This window comes from Leopardus geoffroyi, chromosome B2 (genome assembly GCF_018350155.1).
Source record: "Leopardus geoffroyi isolate Oge1 chromosome B2, O.geoffroyi_Oge1_pat1.0, whole genome shotgun sequence".
NCBI classification, from domain to species: Eukaryota; Metazoa; Chordata; class Mammalia; order Carnivora; family Felidae; genus Leopardus; species Leopardus geoffroyi.
Genome location: NC_059332.1, coordinates 84,681,387 through 84,700,691, shown reverse-complemented (window position 1 = coordinate 84,700,691; position 19,305 = coordinate 84,681,387).

Sequence of the window (19,305 nt, the reverse complement as noted above, 5' to 3'; positions counted from 1 at the left end):
TTAGCCAGGGCTCATTCAGTTTTAGTTTACATTGAAGATAGATCCACTATAATCCTTGGGTAAGACTAGATTAGCCTTTGCCTCAGTGTGTGGCTTTTCTTTTTTCTCATTTGTATTCCTGTTATGGTCAACAAGGTGTCTCCACTCTGGCTAATGGATGTGTTAGTATCTCTTAGAACTTCATGACCTATGAAATCTCCATCCAGTTTTTAGTTTCTCAATGACAGTTCTTTCTCAGGCCTCACATAACCTGCATATGTGTTTAGTATTTGGTCAAAACTCAAAAGGAAACCTATGCAGATTTCTGAGAAATCAGAATCCCTGGAATCTGATTTCTGACACTTCCACCTTGCTGACCTGATGATCTTTAAAATTTGTATTCCATTTCCCAGTACCATAGTTTGCAAAGTACATTATAAGAGAGGGTAAACATGGAACTCAAATCAAGTGTTTTCCTTCTTCAGGACCATAGCCATGCACTATCTGCTTTCCAATGCCCCCCCCCCAAAAAATGCCTCATATTGTCTGTCAAGTTTTACAGTTGTTTATAGTTGGGAAGAGCCAGGTCAACTATAAATTATTCTATCACGGAAGAGACTAGAATTCTACAGGGAGAAATTGATTAATCTAAAGTCATAGTGTGAGAACATCCTCTCAGAAAATTATAGATTAAACAGATATGTAAGTTTCACAAAATTTGGCCACTTGTTAGTTTACAGAGGAAAGTTCAAATCTCCAAAAATAAAAACTTATGGACACTGGCACTGGTGAATTTGTAATTGAATAAAAAAAAAGGTATACAACTGTCTGAGTCATAAAATAATTCATAATAACTTAAAAGAATTTAGAATACAAAGTATGTTCTTTTGCAACAATAAAATAAAATTAGAAATCAATAATGGAAAAATATCTAGAATATCTGAAGATGTTCAGAAATTAAATAACATATTTTAATAACATGGGTCAGTGAAATCAAAATGTAACATAGAGAGCATTCTGAATAGGATGAAAATTAAAATACAACATATTATAATTTGTGAGATGAAGCTAAAATAGCACATAAGGGAAATTTATATCATTGAAGAGTTCTGTTATTTTTTTGTTTGCCTTAATAAACAAGAACAAAAAGAGTAAGTTCTACCCAAAGTAAGTAGTAAAAAGAAAATAGTAAAGATCACAGCAGAAACTGATAAAGTGAGAAACAGAAAAATAATAGAGAACATTAATGATATCAACTATTTTTTTGTAAACATAATGAAAAAATAACACAACTTATCAACATAAAAAGAGAAAAAAGTTATCAACATCAAGAGATGTCTATTTTAGCTTCAGAAATTAAAATAATAAATTAATATTAAGTATGCCAATAAATTTGACAACTAAGATAAAATGAAAATAAATTTTAAAAAACATGAATTTTCAAAGTTGACTCAAAAAGAAATAGATAACTAGACTTCTGGGGAAAATGGCAGAATATGAGGATCCTAAGTCACATCATCCCACAATATAGCTACATAACACACACATCAGTGTAAATTGCCCAAAAATTGACCCAAGGCTGGCAGAACAGACTCTTCACAACTAAATGCAGAGAAGAGGCCACATCCTAGAAGAAAGGGTAGAGATGTAGTGGGAGCCAAAGGGACTCAAGGGACTGTCTGCAGGAGGAAGGAACATTGTGGGCTTGGAGAGGAGAGAAGACTAAATCCCACAGCGGCATTCCAGGTATGGGGGGCCCACACAGAGAAGACAAATCTCCATAAACTTTGGCTTTGAAAAGCAGAAGAGCCTAATTATAAGTGAGGTTTAACACCTGGAACTTTAACAGTCAGCATGCTGGGCTCTGAGAGAGCCAGCAGGGGGCATTCCCATCCTTAAAGAGACAGCCACAACAAACAGCCCTGCCAAGATACAACATAGAAGCAGCAGTTTGATAAATACCTGGGGTATTCGCAGCAAACCAGCATGGAACATGCTGGCAGCTGCCTCTGAGTTCTCCTGTATACCTGCCCTCTCCAATCAGCCTTTGGCTGGAGCCAGTTGAAAGTGGTGCCACAAGTCTGGCAGTGTGCAAACAGCCTCAACAGGAGTCACTGCCACTCTAAAATGACTCCTGCCCTAAGGAGGAAGAAAGATAACCATGCACACCAGTCTTACTGTGGGCTCAGTAGTGGCAACAGGAGCAGAGGTATGGTCTGACTACAGGCCCCACCCACCAATGAAAGCTTCTCAGGGGATAATACAGGGAAAATGCCTTGCAGTTCAATGCTACTGCATCTCTGGCATATGTCTGGTCTGACTCACCTCAAGAAGGAGGGCCCAAGGAGGCCCCAGACTAGCCTATTAACAACACAAAGACCAAACCCTGTCCACAACAGGCAAAAAGAGCCATTGCAGATGACTGACTGAAGACAAATCTGCCACAGAGGGGCACATGCAGCACACACAGGAGGCACCCCTAAAGAACCAGGTGAACAGGGGACACAGCACTTTAAGGCACAACAGGAACTCTTCTTCATAAGGCCACTATTTACAAGAGCAGGAGGTGTAAATGACTTTCCTAATACATAGAAACAGACAGACTTAGACAAAATGAGAAGACAGAAGAATATTCCTCAAATTAAAAAACCAGGACAAATATCACAGCAAGAGAGCTAAATGAAACAGAAATAAGTAATATGCCTGATAGAGAATATAAACTAATGTCGTAAAGACAGTCACTGGGTTTGACAAAAGAGTGGATGATCTCAAAAAACATAAAACATAAAAAAGAACCAGCCAAGGATGAAGAAGTCAATAAATGAAATTAAAAATACACTATAGGGAATAAATAGTAGACTAGGGGAAGCAGAAGAATGGAACAGTGACCTGGAGGACAGAGTAATGGAAAGCAATCAAGCTGAACAAGAGAGGGAAGAATGACTAATAAATAATGAAAATAGATTAAGGGGAAGGTGGCAGCATAGGAGGATGCTGGGCTCACCTTGTCCTGCTGATCGCTTAGATTCCACCCACATCTGCCTAAATAACCCAGAAAACTTCCAGAAGACTAGCAGAACAGACTCTCCGGAGCCAAGTGTAGACAAGAGGCCCATGGAAGAGGGTAGGAAGGGCAGAGAGGTAGTGTGTGCTACAGGGACTGGCGGGAGCGAGCCGGGGTGGCTGAGGGGCAGCTCGCCCAGCAAGGCAGAGCCCACAGTCTGGCTTCCAAAAGCAGAGGGGCCAGACTGCGAGAGTTCTGACAGCTAGTGCGACTTAACATCTGCAATGTTAAAAGTCAACAGCTGTGCTCTTGGAGACGGGGAGGGCAAGAGGGCACTGGGAGGGAGAGTTGCTGAGCCCCGGAAGACAGAGCTCAGCTCCGTGGGGAACAAAGGTGCTGGCAAGTGCCATCTCCCTCTCCCATTCCCCAGCTGAAATTCCAAAGGAACCAGTTCCCATCACCGAACTTCCTTCCACCATGTAAACACCCAACGCTGTGTTTCTGTGGATCCATCCCTCTGATGGGTCTGCCTCCCTCCTGGTGCTGCAGGTCCTCTCCCTCAGGGGAGCACCTACGGCAAAGTGAGCTGAGCCTGCCCCTCCCACCCCTGTGCACCTTTCGGATCCACCCTGACTAATACACCAGATCCCATCCAAGCAGCACCACAAACCTGGCAGTGTGCAAGTAGCCCAGACAGGGGCCACACCACTCCACAGTGAGTCCTGCCCCTGGGAGACGGGAAGATAAGGTACACACCAATCTGACTGAATTTGACATAATTCAGCATCCTTTCTTAATAAAAATCCTCAAGAAAGTCAGGATAGAAGGAAAACACTTAAACATCATAAAAGCCATTTATGAAAAGCCCACAACTAATATCATCCTCAATGGGGAAAAACTGAGAGCTTTCCCCCTGAGATCAGGAACAGGACAGGGATGTCCACTCTCACCACTTTGTTTAACATATTGTTGAAAGTTCTAGCATCAGCAATCAGACAACAAAAGGAAATCAAAGGCATCAAAATTGGCAAAGATGAAGTCAAGCTTTCACTTTTTGCAGATGACATGATATTATACATGGAAAACCCAATAAACCACCAAAAGTCTGTTAGAACTTATACATGAATTCAGCAAAGTTGCAGGATACAAAATTTATGTACAGAAATCAGTTGCATTCTTATACACTAATAACGAAGCAAGAGAAAGACAAAAAGAAACTCATCCCATTCACATTTGCACCAAGAATCATAAAATACCTAGGAGTAAACCTAACCAAAGATATAAAAGATCTGTATGCTGAAAACTATAGAAAGCTTATGAAGGAAACTGAAGAAGATACAAAGAAATGGAAAAATATTCTGTGCTCATGGATTGGAAGAATAAATATTGTTAAAATGGCAATACTACCCAAAGCTATGTATACATTCAATGCAATCCCAATCAACATTGCACCATCATTCTTCTCAAAACTAGAACAACCAATCCTAAAATTTGTTTGGAACTGCAAAAGACCCCGAATAGCCAAAATAATAGTGAAGAAGAAGACCAAAATGGGAGACATCACAATCCCAGACTTTAGCCTCTCCCACAAAGCTGTAATCATCAAGACAGCATGGTATTGGCACAAAAAACAGACACATAGACCAATGGAATTGAATAGAGACTCCAGAATTGGACCCACAAACGTATGGCCAACTGATCTTTGACAAAGCAGGAAAGAATATCCAATGGAAAAAAGACAGCCTCTTTAACAAATGGTGCTGGGAGAACTGGACAGCAACATGCAGAAGAATGAAACTAGACCACTTTCTTACACCATTCACAAAGATAAACTCAAAATGGATAAAGGACATGAATGTGAGACAGGAAACCATCAAAACCCTAGAGAAGAAAGCAGGAAAAAAACCTCTCTGACTTCAGCCACAGTAATTTCTCACTTGACACGTCTCCAAAGTCAAGGGAATTAAAAGGAAAAACGAACTATTGGGACCTATGAAGATGAAAAGCTTCTGCACTGCACAGGAAACAATCAACAAAACTAAAAGGCAACCAACAGAATGGGAAAAGATATTTGCAAATGACATACCAGACAAAGGGCTAGTATCCAAAATCTATAAAGAATTCACCAAATTCCACACCCGAAAAACAAATAATCCAGTGAAGAAATGGGCAGAAAACATGAATAAACACTTCTCTAAAGAAGACATCCAGATGGCCAACAGGCACATGAAAAAATGCTCAACGTCTCTCCTTATCAGGGAAATACAAATCAAAACCACACTCAGATACTACCTCACGCCAGTCAGAGTGGCTAAAATGAACAAATCAGGAGACTATAGATGCCGGAGAGGATGTGGAGAAATGGGAACCCTCTTGCACTGTTGGTGGGAATGCAAATTGGTGCAGCCGCTCTGGAAAGCAGTGTGGAGGTTCCTCAGAAAATTAAAAATAGACCTACCCTATGACCCAGCAATAGCACTGCTAGGAATTTACCCAAGGGATACAGGAGTACTGATGCATAGGGGCTCTTGTACCCCAATGTTTATAGCAGCAGTTTCAACAATAGCCAAATGATGGAAAGAGCCTAAATGTCCATCAACTGATGAATGGATAAAGAAATTGTGGTTTATATACACATGGAATACTACGTGGCAGTGAGAAAGAATGAAATATGGCCTTTTGTAGTAACGTGGATGGAACTGGAGAGCGTTATGCTAAGTGAAATAAGTCTTTCAGAGAAAGATAGATACCATATGTTTTCACTCTTATGTGGATCCGGAGAAACTTAACAGAAGACCATGGGGGAGGGGGAGGGGTAGGAGAGCAAGTGAACTTATAAGCCAGTATTTCTGATGAAAATATTACCAATCTGAATACAATACATTAAATGGATTATTCACTGTGATTAATTGAGATAAAAGGGTGGTTCGATATTTGCAAATCAATCAACATGATACAGCACATCATACAAGAAAAAAGATAAAAACCATATGATCATTTCAAGATGCAGGAAAAGCATTTGACAAACTACAACATCCATTCATGATAAAAAACCTCAACAAAGAGGCTTAGAGGGAACATACCTCTACAGAATGAAGGCCATTTTGAAAAACTCACAACTAACATCATACACAATTGTAAAAAACAGAGCTTTTGTCCTAAGATTGGGAAAAAGACAAGGATGTCCACTGTCACCACTTTTATTCAACATAGTACTGGAAGTCTAGCCACAGCAATGAGACAAGAAAAAGAAATAAAAAGTCATCAAAATTGGTAAGGAAGAAGAAAACTTTCATTATTTGGAATGACTTGATACTGTATATAGTATACCCTAAAGACTCTACCAAAAATTACTAGAACTGATAAATGAATTCAGTAAGGTCACAGGTTACAAAATCAATGTGCAGAAATATGTTGCATTTCTATACACTAAAAATGAAGTAGCAGAAAGAGAAATTAAGAAAACAATCCCATTTACAATTACACCAGAAATAATAAAATACCTAGAAGTAAACATAAGCAAGGAGGTGAAAGATTTGTACTCTGAAAACTATAAAATATTGATAAAAGAATTTCAAGATGACACCAAAAAATGGAAATGTGTTTCCTGCTTATGGGTTGGAAAAACAAATATTGTTAAAATACCCATACTACCCAAAACAATCTACAGATTGAAATGCAATCCCTATCAAAATGCCAGCAGCATTTTTCACTTAACTATAAGAAATAACTCTAAAATTTGCATGAAACTGCAAAAGGTCCTAAAGAGCCAAGGCAATCTTGAAAAAGACGAAATCCCAGATTTCAAGATATACTCCAAAGCTGTAATAATGAAAACAGTGTGGTACCAGCAAAAAATAGACACTTAGATCAATAGAACAAAATAGCGACCTCAGAAATAAACCCACAATTAATCTTTAATACAGGAGGCAAGAACATGCAATGAGAAAAAGTCTGTTCAACGATGGTGTTGGGGAAATGGATAGCTACATACAAAAGAATAAAACTGGACCACATTCCCATATCATATACAAAAATAAACTCAAAGTGGATTAAAGACCTAAATATGAGACCAGAAACCATAAAAATCCTAGAAGAGAGCACAGACAATAATTTCTGTGACATTGGCTGTAGCATTATTTTTCTAGATATGTCTTCCAAGGCAAAGAAAACAAAAGCAAAATCAGACTGTTGGAATTACATCAAAATAAAAAACTTCTGCACAGCTAAGGAAAAAGTAAAAATAAATAAATAAATAAAATACAAACTACTGAATGGGAGAAAATATTTGCAATGGTATATATAACAAAGGTTTAGCATCAAAAACATCTAGAACTTATACCACTCAACATCAAAAAATAATTCAATTAAAAATGGGCAGAAGACATGACCAGACATTTCTCCAAAGAAGACATACAGATGGCCAATAAACACATGAAAGGATGCTCAACATCATTCATTATTAGGGAAATGCAAATCAAAAGTACAATGAGATATTACCTCATACCTGTCAAAATACCTAAAATAAAAATTACAGGAAACAGCAAGTGTTACCAAGGATGCGGAGAAAAAAGGAACCCTTGTGCACTGTTGGTAGGAATGCAAAGTGGCACAGCCACTGTGGAAAACAGTTTGGAACTTCCTCAAAGAATTAAAAATAGAATTACCATACAATCCAGTAATTCCACTACTGGATGTTTACACAAAGAATACAAAAACACTAATTCAAAAAGATATATATACCCCTATGTTTATTGCAGCATTATTTACAACAACAAAATTATGAAAAGAGCCCATGTCCATCATAGATGAATAAATAAATTATTACATATATAAGAATAGATAAATCATTACAAATACAAACAAAACATAAGTATATAATGGAATATTATCCAGCTATTAAAAGAATAAAATCTTGCTATTTGCAATAACATGGATGGACCTAGAGGATATAATGAGTGAAATCAGTCAGAGAAAGACAAATGCCCTATGATATTACTTACATGTGGAATTTAAGAAACAAAACAACCAAAGAAAAACAGAGACACACCAAAAAACAGACTCAACTTTAGAGAACAAACTGATCACCAGCGGGAAGGTTTGTGGGGGGATGGGTGAAATAGATGAGAGAGATTAAGAGTACACTTATTATAATGAACACTGAGTAATGTATAGAATGTTGAAGCAGCATATTGCTGCTTTATGAAACCAATATAACACTGTTTATACTGGCATTAAAATTTAATAAAAAAATTGATAACTTATTTATTTTATTTTATTTTTTATTTTTTAAAATTTACACCCAAATTAGTTAGCATATAGTGAAACAATGATTACAGGAATAGATTCCTTAATGCCCCTTACCCATTTAGCCCATCCCCCCTCCCACAACCCTTCCAGCAACCCTCAGTTTGTTCTCCATATTTATGAGTCTCTTCTGTTTTGTCCCCCTCCCTGTTTCTATATTATTTTTGTTTCCCTTTCCTTATGTTCATCTGTTTTGTCTCTTAAAGTCCTCATGTGAGTAAAGTCATATGATTTTTGTCTTTCTCTGACTGACTAATTTCACTTAGCATAATACCCTCCAGTTCCGTCCACGTAGATGCAAATGGAAAGATTTCATGCTTTTTGATTGCTGAGTAATACTCCATTGTATATAATATACCACATCTTCTTTATCCATTCATCCATCGATGGACATTTGGGCTCTTTCCATACTTTGGCTATTGTTGATAGTGCTGCTATAAACATGGGGGTGCATGTGTTCCTTTGAAACAGAACACCTGTATCCCTTGGATAAATGCCTAGTAGTGCAATTGCTGGGTCGTAGGGTAGTTCTATTTTTACTTTTTGAGGAACCTCTATTCTGTTTTCCAGAGTGGCTGCACCAGCTTGCATTGCCACCAACAATGCAAAAGAGATCCTCTTTCCCCGCATCCTCACCAACATCTGTTGTTGCCTGAGTTGTTAATGTTTGCCATTCTGACAGGTGTAAGGTGGTATCTCATTGTGGTTTTGATTTGTATTTCCCTTATGATGAGTGATGTTGAGCATTTTTTCATGTGTCTGTTGGCCATCTGGATATCTTCCTTGGAGAGATGTCTATTCATGTCCTTTGCCCATTTCTTCACTGGATTATTTGTTTTTTGGGTGTTGAGTTTGATAAGTACTTTATAGATTTTGGATACTAACTCTTTATCTGATATGTCATTTACAAATGTCTTCTCCCATTCTGTCGGTTGCCTTTTAGTTTTGCTGATTGTTTCCTTTGCTGTGCAGAAGCTTTTTATTTTGATGAGGCCCCAGTAGTTCATTTTTGCTTTTGTATCCCTTGCCTCCAGAGACGTGTTGAATAAGAAGTTGCTGCGGCCAAGGTCAAAGAGGTTTTTGCCTGCTTTCTCCTCAGGCAAAAACCTCCTCAAGGATTTTGATGGCTTCCTATCTTACACTGAGGTCTTTCATCCATTTTGAGTTTATTTTTGTGTATGGTGTAAGAAAGTGGTCCACGTTCATTCTTCTGCATATCACTGTCCAATTTTCCCAGTACCACTTCCTGAAGAGACTGTCTTTATTCCATTGGATATTGTTCCCTGCTTTGTCAAAGATTAGTTGGCCATATGTTTGTGGGTCCATTTCTGGGTTCTCTATTCTGTTCCATTGATCTGAGTGTCTGTTCTTGTGCCAGTACCATACTGTCTTGATGATTACAGCTTTGTAGTATAGCTTGAAGTCTGGGATTGTGATGCCTCCTGCTTTGGTTTTCTTTTTCAAGAGTGCTTTGGCTATTTGGGGTCTTTTCAGGTTCCATACAAATTTTAGGATTATTTGTTCTAGCTCTGTGAAGAATGCTGGTATTATTTTGATAGGGATTGCATTGAATATGTAGATTGCTTTAGGTAGTATCAACATTTTAACAATATTTGTTCTTCCTATCCAGGAGCGTGTAATCTTTTTCCATTTCTTTGTGTCTTCTTCAATTTCTTTCATGAGCTTTCTATAGTTTTCAGTGTATAGATTTTTCACCTCTTTGGTTAGATTTACTCCTAGGTATTTTATGGTTTTTCGTGCAACGATAAATGGGATTGATTCCTTGATTTCTCTTTCTGTTGCTTCATGGTTGATGTATAGAAATGCAGCTGATTTCTGTGCATTGATTTTATATACTGCGACTTTGCTGAATTCATAGGTCTGTTCTAGCAGTTTTTTGCTGGAATCTTTCCATATAGAGTATCATGTCATCTGCGAAGTGTGAAAGTTTGACCTCCTCCTGGCCGATTTGGATGCCTTTTATTTCTTTATGCTATCTGATTGCAGAGGCGAAGACTTCCAATACTATGTTGAATAACAGTGGAGAGAGTGGACAACCATGTCTTGTTCCGGACCTTAGGGGAAAAGCTCTCAGTTTTTCCCCATATAGGATGATATTAGCGTTGGGTCGTTCATATATAGCTTTTATGATCTCTAGATATGATCCTTCCGTCCCTACTTACTTGAGGGCTTTTATCAAGAAAGGATGCTGTATTTTGTCAAATGCTTTCTCTGCATCTATTGAGAGGATCATATGGCTCTTGTCCTTTCTTTTACTGATGTGATGAATCAGATTGATTGTTTTGTGGATATTGAACCAGCCCTGCATCCCAGGCATAAATCCCACTTGAATGTGGTAAATAACTTATTAAATGTATTGTTGGAGTCAGTTGGCTAATATCTTGAGGATTTTTGCATCCATGTTCTTCAGGGAAATTGGTCTGTAGTTCTCTTTTTTAGTGGGGTCTCTGTCTGGTTTTTGAATCAAGGTAATGCTGGCTTCATAGAAAGAGTTTGGAAGGTTTCCTTCCATTTCTATTTTTTGGAACAGCTTCAAGAGAATAGGTGTTAACTCTTTCTTACATGTTTAGTAGAATTCCCCTGGAAAGCCATCTGGCCCTGGACTCTTGTTTTTTGGCAGATTTTTTATTACTAATTCAATTCCCTTACTGGTTATGGGTCTGTTCAAATTTTCTATTTCTTCCTGTTACAGTTTTGGTAGTGTATATGTGTCTAGGAATTTGTCCATTTCTTCCAGATTACCCATTTTATTGGCATATAATTGCTCATAATATTCTCTTATTATTGGTTTTATTTCTGTTGTGTTGGTTGTGATCTCTCCTTTTCATTCTTGATTTTATTTATTTGGGTCCTTTCCTTTTTCTTTTTGATCAAACTGGCTAGTTGTTTAATCAATTTTGTTAATTCTTTCAAAGAACCAGCTTCTGGTTTCATTGATCTGTTCTACTGTTTTTTTGGGTTTCTATAGCATTAATTTCTTTCTAATCTTTATTATTTCCTGTCTTCTGCTGGTTTTGGGTTTTATTTGCTGTTCTTTTTCCAGCTTCTTAAGGCATAAGGTTAGGATGTGTGTCTGAGATCTTTCTTCCTTCTTCAGGAAGGCCTGGATTGCTATATACTTTCCTCTTATGACTACCTTTGCTCTGTTCCAGAGGTTTGGGTTATGGTGTTATCATTTTCATTGACTTCCATATACTTTTTAATTTCCTCTTTAACTGCTTGGTTAGCCCATTCATTCTTTAGTAGGATGTTCTTCAGTCTCCAAGTATTTGTTACTTTTTCAAATTTTTTCTTGTGGTTGATTTCAAGTTTCATAGCGTTGTGGTCTGAAAGTGTGCACGGTATGATCTTGATCTTTTTGTACTTACTTAGGGCTGATTTGTGTCCCAGTAGATGGTCTATTCTGGAGAAAGTTCCATGTGCACTGGAGAAGAATGTATATTCCGCTGCTTTAGGATGAAATGTTTTGAATATATCTGTTAAGTCCATCTGGTCCAGTGTGTGATTCAAAGCCTTATTGATTTCCTTATGGATTTTTTGATTAGATGATCTGTCCATTGTTGTGCGTGGGGTGTTGAAGTCTCTTACTATTATATATTACTATCGATGAGTTTCTCTATGTTTGTAATTAACTGATTTCTATATTTGGGTGCTTTCACATTTGGCACATAAATGTTTACAATTGTTAGGTCTTCTTGGTATATAGACCCCTTGATTATGATATAATGCCCTTCTGCATCTCTTGATACAGTCTTTATTTTAAAGTCTAGATTGTCTGATATAAGTCTGGCTATTCTGGCTTTCTTTTGTGACCGTTAGTATGATAGATGGTTCTACATCCCCTTATTTTCAATCTGAAGGTGTCTTTGGATCTACAGTGGTGTCTTGTAAAAAATAGATAACTTATTTTGAAAATTGTACTTATATTTAAAGAAGCTTCCCACAAAGAAAACTTTAGGCACAAATTACTTTCATGTGAATTCTGTAATTCTGCCAAACATTTAAGAGGAAAAATATCCATTCTACACAAATCTTACAGGAAGGAAGTCAAACAAACAGGAAAACTTTCAATTCATTCTGCGAGATGATCTTTACCCTGAAACCAAAATCAAAGATAGTATAGAAAAATAAAAGCTATCAGTGAATATTACACATGAGCCTACATGCCAAATTCTAAACAAAATGTAGCGAATATAATACCAAAATATATAAAAAGACTATAAATAATGACCAGGTGGGGTTTATTCCGGGACTGAAAGTTTGTCTTAATATTTGAAAAACAATCAAAGTAATTTATCATAACAGAAAACTATAAAGGAGAAAATGTGATGATTTCATGTAGAAAAAGCATTTGAAAAATCTAACATCCATCCTGAAATAAAAATTCTCAGGAAACTAGTAACATAAAGACCTATTCCACCTGGAAAGGGACATCTATGAAAACTAACAGTTAACTTTATGCTTAATGGTGAAGGACTAAGTGCACCCACCTTTAACATAAGGGCAAGACTAGGATTTCTGCTTTTATCACTTTTTCCCAGCATCGTGTTAAAATTTCTAACCAGTACAATAAAGCAAAAATAAGACATGAACCTCATACAGATTGGAAAGCAAAAGTAAAATTGTATTTATTTAGAGATAATAATATCATCTATGTAGAACATTCTGTTAAATCTAAAAAAGCTCTTAAAACTAATTAATAGTATAACTTGAATGACAGAAACAAAACCCAGTTTAAAAAAAGGGCAAAATATTCAAAGATATGTTGCCACAGGAGACATGGGGATGGAAAATAAATACATGAAAAGATGCAACACAATATTTCATTTTGAAATGTTCATTAAAACCAGAACGTGTCACTACATTCTTATTAGAATGGCTAAATTTACAAAGACTGTCATACAATCGTTGGTAAGCATGTGGAGGTACTGGAACTCTCTTACAGTGTTAGTGGGAATATGAAATGGTATAAACACTTTGGAAAACATTTTATCATTTTCTTAAGAATTCAAATATACAACTACCACATGAGTGGTATTCCATTCTTAGCTTTTGCCTAAGAGAAATGAAAGCATCTGTCCATACAAAGACCTATACGTGAATGTTTATAGCAGCTTAAGTTGTAATAGAAAAGAAGCAAATCAAAACCCAAACCTAAATGTCCACACTTAAAATGGAATGCTACAACACAAACAACATCACAGTTAAACCCCAACATAAGTATGATAAATGAAAGAAGCAACACAAAAATGAGTGCTTTATATATATAATTCCAGTTGTATAAAACTCTGGAAAATGCAGACTAACCTGTATTGACATAAAGCATATCAGTAATTAACAGGGAATGGGTTGGGGGCAATGAGGAAGGGCATGTGGAATTATAAATAAGCCTGAGTGACTATTTGAAGGTAATGGGTATGTTCATTATCTTCATTGTGGTGATAGTTTTATAAGTTCACATGTCAAAATTTGTCAAATTGTACACTTTTAATATACAGAATACATTTTATGTTGATGATAACTTAATCGAGTTGTTAAAACAAAAAAGAAATATTAAGAGAAAAATTCAGAAGAAACAAGTAAGAAACAAGCAACATATAAATACAAAGTGAAGTTTGCAGACTGAAGGAATTAACAAAGATAGGAGTAGGAACTAGTACCTATCAATATCACTCTTTATTCCTATTCATTTTTATTCTCAGAACTTGGTCATGGCATTCATTCATTAAAAATATTGGTTAATAGGGGCACCTGGGTGACTCAGTTGGTTAAGCGTCCAACTTCAGCTCAGGTCATGATCTCATGGTCTGTGAGTTCTAGCTCCATGCCATGCTGTTGCTGACCGCTCAGAGCCTGGAACCAATTTGGGATTCTGTGTCTCTCTCTCTCTCTCTCTCTGCCCCTACCTGCTCATACTCTTTCTCTCTCTTTCTCAAAAAGTAAACATTAAAAAACTGTAAAAAAAAAAAAAGACAATTACCTATGATTTCACTCAGATGTAGAATCTAAGAAACAAAACAAATGAGCAAAGAGAGAAGAAAGAGAGGAAGAGAGGCAAACCAAGAAATAGACTCTTAACTATAGAGAACAAACTGATGGTTACCAGAAGGGAGGTAGGTGGGGGCATGGGTTAAATAGGTGATGGTGTGATAGGGAATAAGGAGGACACTCATGATAAGCACCGGGTGTTGTATGAAAGTGATGGAATCAATAAATTGTTCACCTGAACAATTATGTTAACAGCTGGAATTTAAATAAAAACTAGGAAAAAATAAAATAAGATTAATTTAAGTAAAAAAAAAAAAAAAAGAACTGAATGGACAACCTTCTAGACTCCATTCTGAAAAATTAGAGCTCAGAGGCATAGGCTGATAGTACAAACAAGATTCCAGCTGTGGACCATTTAAATGAGAAACACCTCTTGCCTCTCAGCTACTATAGGCCTGGCAGAGATGTAACCAGAGCTCCATCTGGCATTACAGGGAAGGCTCACAGCAGCAGTATTGCTGTTCCCCAATCCAGCAGTCTATATATGTGACTCATGTAGAAGTCATAACTGGTCTTCAGATCACAATTATAGTATCTGTACCTGGATGTGTATACGTATATGCTCACACACATATACATACTCTCTCACTGCAGCCAAAAAAGACTACATTATTAAACATTTATTCATTTACATATGTAAAAGTTGTATGAAACCATTTTTGTTGTATTTCTTATTCCCCTCCCCTCAATTGAAACATATTTTTAGATAGTAGAAAAAACCCTATAAAAATAGATTGCATTATTATTCCCTTAAGGAAATATTTGGGGTATGACGAAAAGTATTCTGTGAAACACAGATGTAAAAATGACTAAGATGAAGCCCTTTATCTTAAATAGTTCACACTCCAGTGGAAAAAATGAAAAAGTAATTTTAATATGGAAGATCTGAATGTTGGTTGGTAAGAGTGGTTGTGGGCTAATCAGGAGGATTTTTAAGAGGAAGGAGCAGGTAATTATAATAGGCACTGAATTGGAAATCTTGGCTTTTTCGTGGAAAAGTAATCTACAATAACACTATTGAAAAAATGTCTTGTTTTTTTATATTTTTTTCTTGTAGCTCCATATGCTTTCTGGGTTTTCTTACAATTTTATTTAATTCTTAACATGATGTAGTTTACCATTCACTTAATTTTAAAACTAAGTTATCTTGGGAATAAGGTGACTAACTTACCTATTAAGGTCCTATTGCAACTCTGCCATGGAATCTAGCCAGTCCATATGCCCTTAGACATATAGTTTTCTCTCCTAGGGTGGGCTTTAGTTTTAGAAACATAGAAATAAACTACACTACTGGACACCAACTTTTTTAAAGAGCATTTTCTTTATTTGTAACTGAAAAATGTCTACTTTTGTTTTATAAGAAAATATTTTTCTAACAACAATGTAAATGTGAAATGCACACATAAAAATGTGAGGTATACCTGCATTCACACACTTATACACACATAAGCTTACACTTTTCACAGATGTGACTACAGAAGTGTAGCCAAAGAATAGGTAGTAAATTTTACAGGATTGCCACTTATTTCTAAAGTCTTGTTTACAATAGGATATCCATTTGGTTACTTTTTGCAGATAGCTTGGCTCCTTTCATTATCCAGGACTTTTATGAAAAGACATACACCATTGCTCTTCACTACATTCCAACATGTATAGTCGATGGTTCAGAACAATGAAATCTCAAATAAAATATGACACGGCATTTCCTTTCAAGATAAATAAGCATAATAGCAGAGATAATTTAATAAAGTGGAGTAAAACATTATAATTTTAAAATAATTAGTAATGACAATTTCAGTAATCTCTCACAAGTATATGTATGTGTGTATATGTATATATATATATATATATATATATATATATATGTATAGATAGTCTGTGTTTATGTGTGTATATATATGCACATATACACATGTATATATGTGTTTATATTATATACAGATGTCTATATATGTCAGAGAAAGAGGCAAGTCTATATTCTGATCACACATAGTTTAACAGGCTGAAAAATATATTTGTGATACACATACACATGATTTAAGAGGTATAAACATATTAGTTATCTGTTAAACCACATGTGATCAGAATAAAATTTGCCTTCCTTCCTTGATGAGTTCCTGATGTTTCACACCACACAAGTTGTTAAAATATACAGAGGACCAATAATGATATTTTGTTGCTTAGTTTCATTTTTTTAAAGTCTCTCCATAATTAAAGTGTTTTTCCCTTTATTAAGTTTCCTAATAAAATAGTGAATATAACCCTACTATTTATTGCTTGAGAGAACACTGGACTCTACCAGCCGTCAGGCAGTCCTTTAAATTTCTTTTTTATTTTCAGTAAGTATAGTGTATATGTTGAAAAATCATGTATATTAGAAAACACATGCATAAAATTTTATTTTCTCTGTAGTTGCATTTTCTTTCCTAGTAGTCTCATTTACAAAAGGAATAGTAGGCTCATGCCAGATTATTGAAAGTCTTCTGATGGTTGATTTTGGCCTGAGGGTCTCATGGCTGCCTTGCCAAACTTTCCTTAGACTACATGAATGCACAGTGGTCTAGAATGTTTCCACATAGCCATCTTTCCCTCTTTCTTCACTCAAAATCAAATATAATGTATGTAAAATACACATTATACAAATACTATGTATAGATGCTACTTGTTTTGGTATTGTTCTCTGTGTGTCTGTGTGTGTGTACACATATTGTCATAGAAAATAGGCAGTAAGTTGGAGGTTTGTTTTGTAGGCTGGGGCATAGATAATTATTGGAAAAAAATGCACCTCAGTATCAAAGATTTCATGGGAAATAACCTAGGAAAATATCCTGGTTAAGGGAAGTGCTTTTTGTAATAGGTACAATGATATAGGAATTTGGAAAATAGGAAGAGAATTATGCCTACAACAGAGTTGGGTAGTTACTGTTGTACTGATATCCTGCAGAAGGATGCCTAGCTGTGGGATGATAACATGCAGTTAATGACTAAGTGTGAGAACCAGAGAGCACTTTCATAGCCTATAAAGTGGCCTTTATCTTCTGAAATGTATTGCTGAAGTCCTAATTGTTAGAGACACAAAGTTTCAGAGACATTTGAATGCTAATCCAAGGCCAAGTTACTTAAAGTCAGGCCCTGGTGGAAAAAAACTGGGATCATGAAACATGGGGCTGGTAATATATAAGGATGCCCCTGAAGATGTTGACTTTCCAACTTCCCCTAGACTCTCTAAACTTGTCCAAGGGCCCACCTTGTATAATAATAGCTTTTTCTTTTGCTTTTTTTACTTTTATTTTTACTGTGGTGGAAGAAGTTGCAGAAACACCCCCATTCAAGGCAACAAATACCCTCTCAGGAGTTTCCTTCCCTTGGCTCTCCTGGCTGCCAGGTAAAAACTAAGGTAAAATTCTGGCATATCCTATCTGGGAACTTGCTTGAATGCTAGAGGAAAGAGACCATACTTCTTTTTTTTTTTTTTTTTTTTGCATCCAGAATATATTTTATTTTATTTTATTTTTTTTATTTTTTTATTTTTTTTATTATATGAAATTTATTGTCAAATTGGTTTCCATACAACACCCAGTGCTCATCCCAAAAGGTGCCCTCCTCAATACCCATCACCCACCCTTTCCTCCCTCCCACCCCCCATCAACCCTCAGTTTGTTCTCAGTTTTTAACAGTCTCTTATGCTTTGGCTCTCTCCCACTCTAACCTCTTTTTTTTTTTTTCTTTTTTCCTCCCCCTCCCCCATGGGTTCCTGTTAAGTTTCTCAGGATCCACATAAGAGTGAAACCATATGGTATCTGTCTTTCTCTGTATGGCTTATTTCACTTAGCATCACACTCTCCAGTTCCATCCACGTTGCTACAAAAGGCCATATTTCATTTTTTCTCATTGCCACGTAGTATTCCATTGTGTATATAAACCACAATTTCTTTATCCATTCATCAATTGATGGACATTTAGGCTCTTTCCATAATTTGGCTATTGTTGAGAGTGCTGCTATGAACATTGGGGTACAAGTGCCCCTATGCATCAGTACTCCTGTATCCCTTGGATAAATTCCTAGCAGTGCTATTGCTGGGTCATAGGGTAGGTCTATTTTTAATTTTCTGAGGAACCTCCACACTGCTTTCCAGAGCGGCTGCACCAATTTGCATTCCCACCAACAGTGCAAGAGGGTTCCCGTTTCTCCACATCCTCTCCAGCATCTATAGTCTCCTGAGTTGTTCATTTTGGCCACTCTGACTGGCGTGAGGTGATACCTGAGTGTGGTTTTGATTTATATTTCCCTGATAAGGAGCGACGCTGAACATCTTTTCATGTGCCTGTTGGCCATCCGGATGTTTTCTTTAGAGAAGTGTCTATTCATGTTTTCTGCCCATTTCTTCACTGGGTTATTTGTTTTTCGGGTGTGGAGTTTGGTGAGCTCTTTATAGATTCTGGATACTAGCCCTTTGTCCGATATGTCATTTGCAAATATCTTTTCCCATTCCGTTGGTTGCCTTTTAGTTTTGTTGGTTGTTTCCTTTCCTGTGCAGAAGCTTTTTATCTTCATAAGGTCCCAGCAATTCACTTTTGCTTTTAATTCCCTTGCCTTTGGAGATGTGTCGAGTAAGAGGTTGCTACGGCTGAGGTCAGAGAGGTCTTTTCCTGCTTTCTCCTCTAAGGTTTTGATGGTTTCCTGTCTCACATTCAGGTCCTTTATCCATTTTGAGTTTATTTTTGTGAATGGTGTGAGAAAGTGGTCTAGTTTCAAACTTCTGCATGTTGCTGTCCAGTTCTCCCAGCACCATTTGTTAAAGAGGCTGTCTTTTTTCCATTGGATGTTCTTTCCTGCTTTGTCAAAGATGAGTTGGCCATACGTTTGTGGGTCTAGTTCTGGGGTTTCTATTCTATTCCATTGGTCTATGTGTCTGTTTTTGTGCCAATACCATGCTGTCTTGATG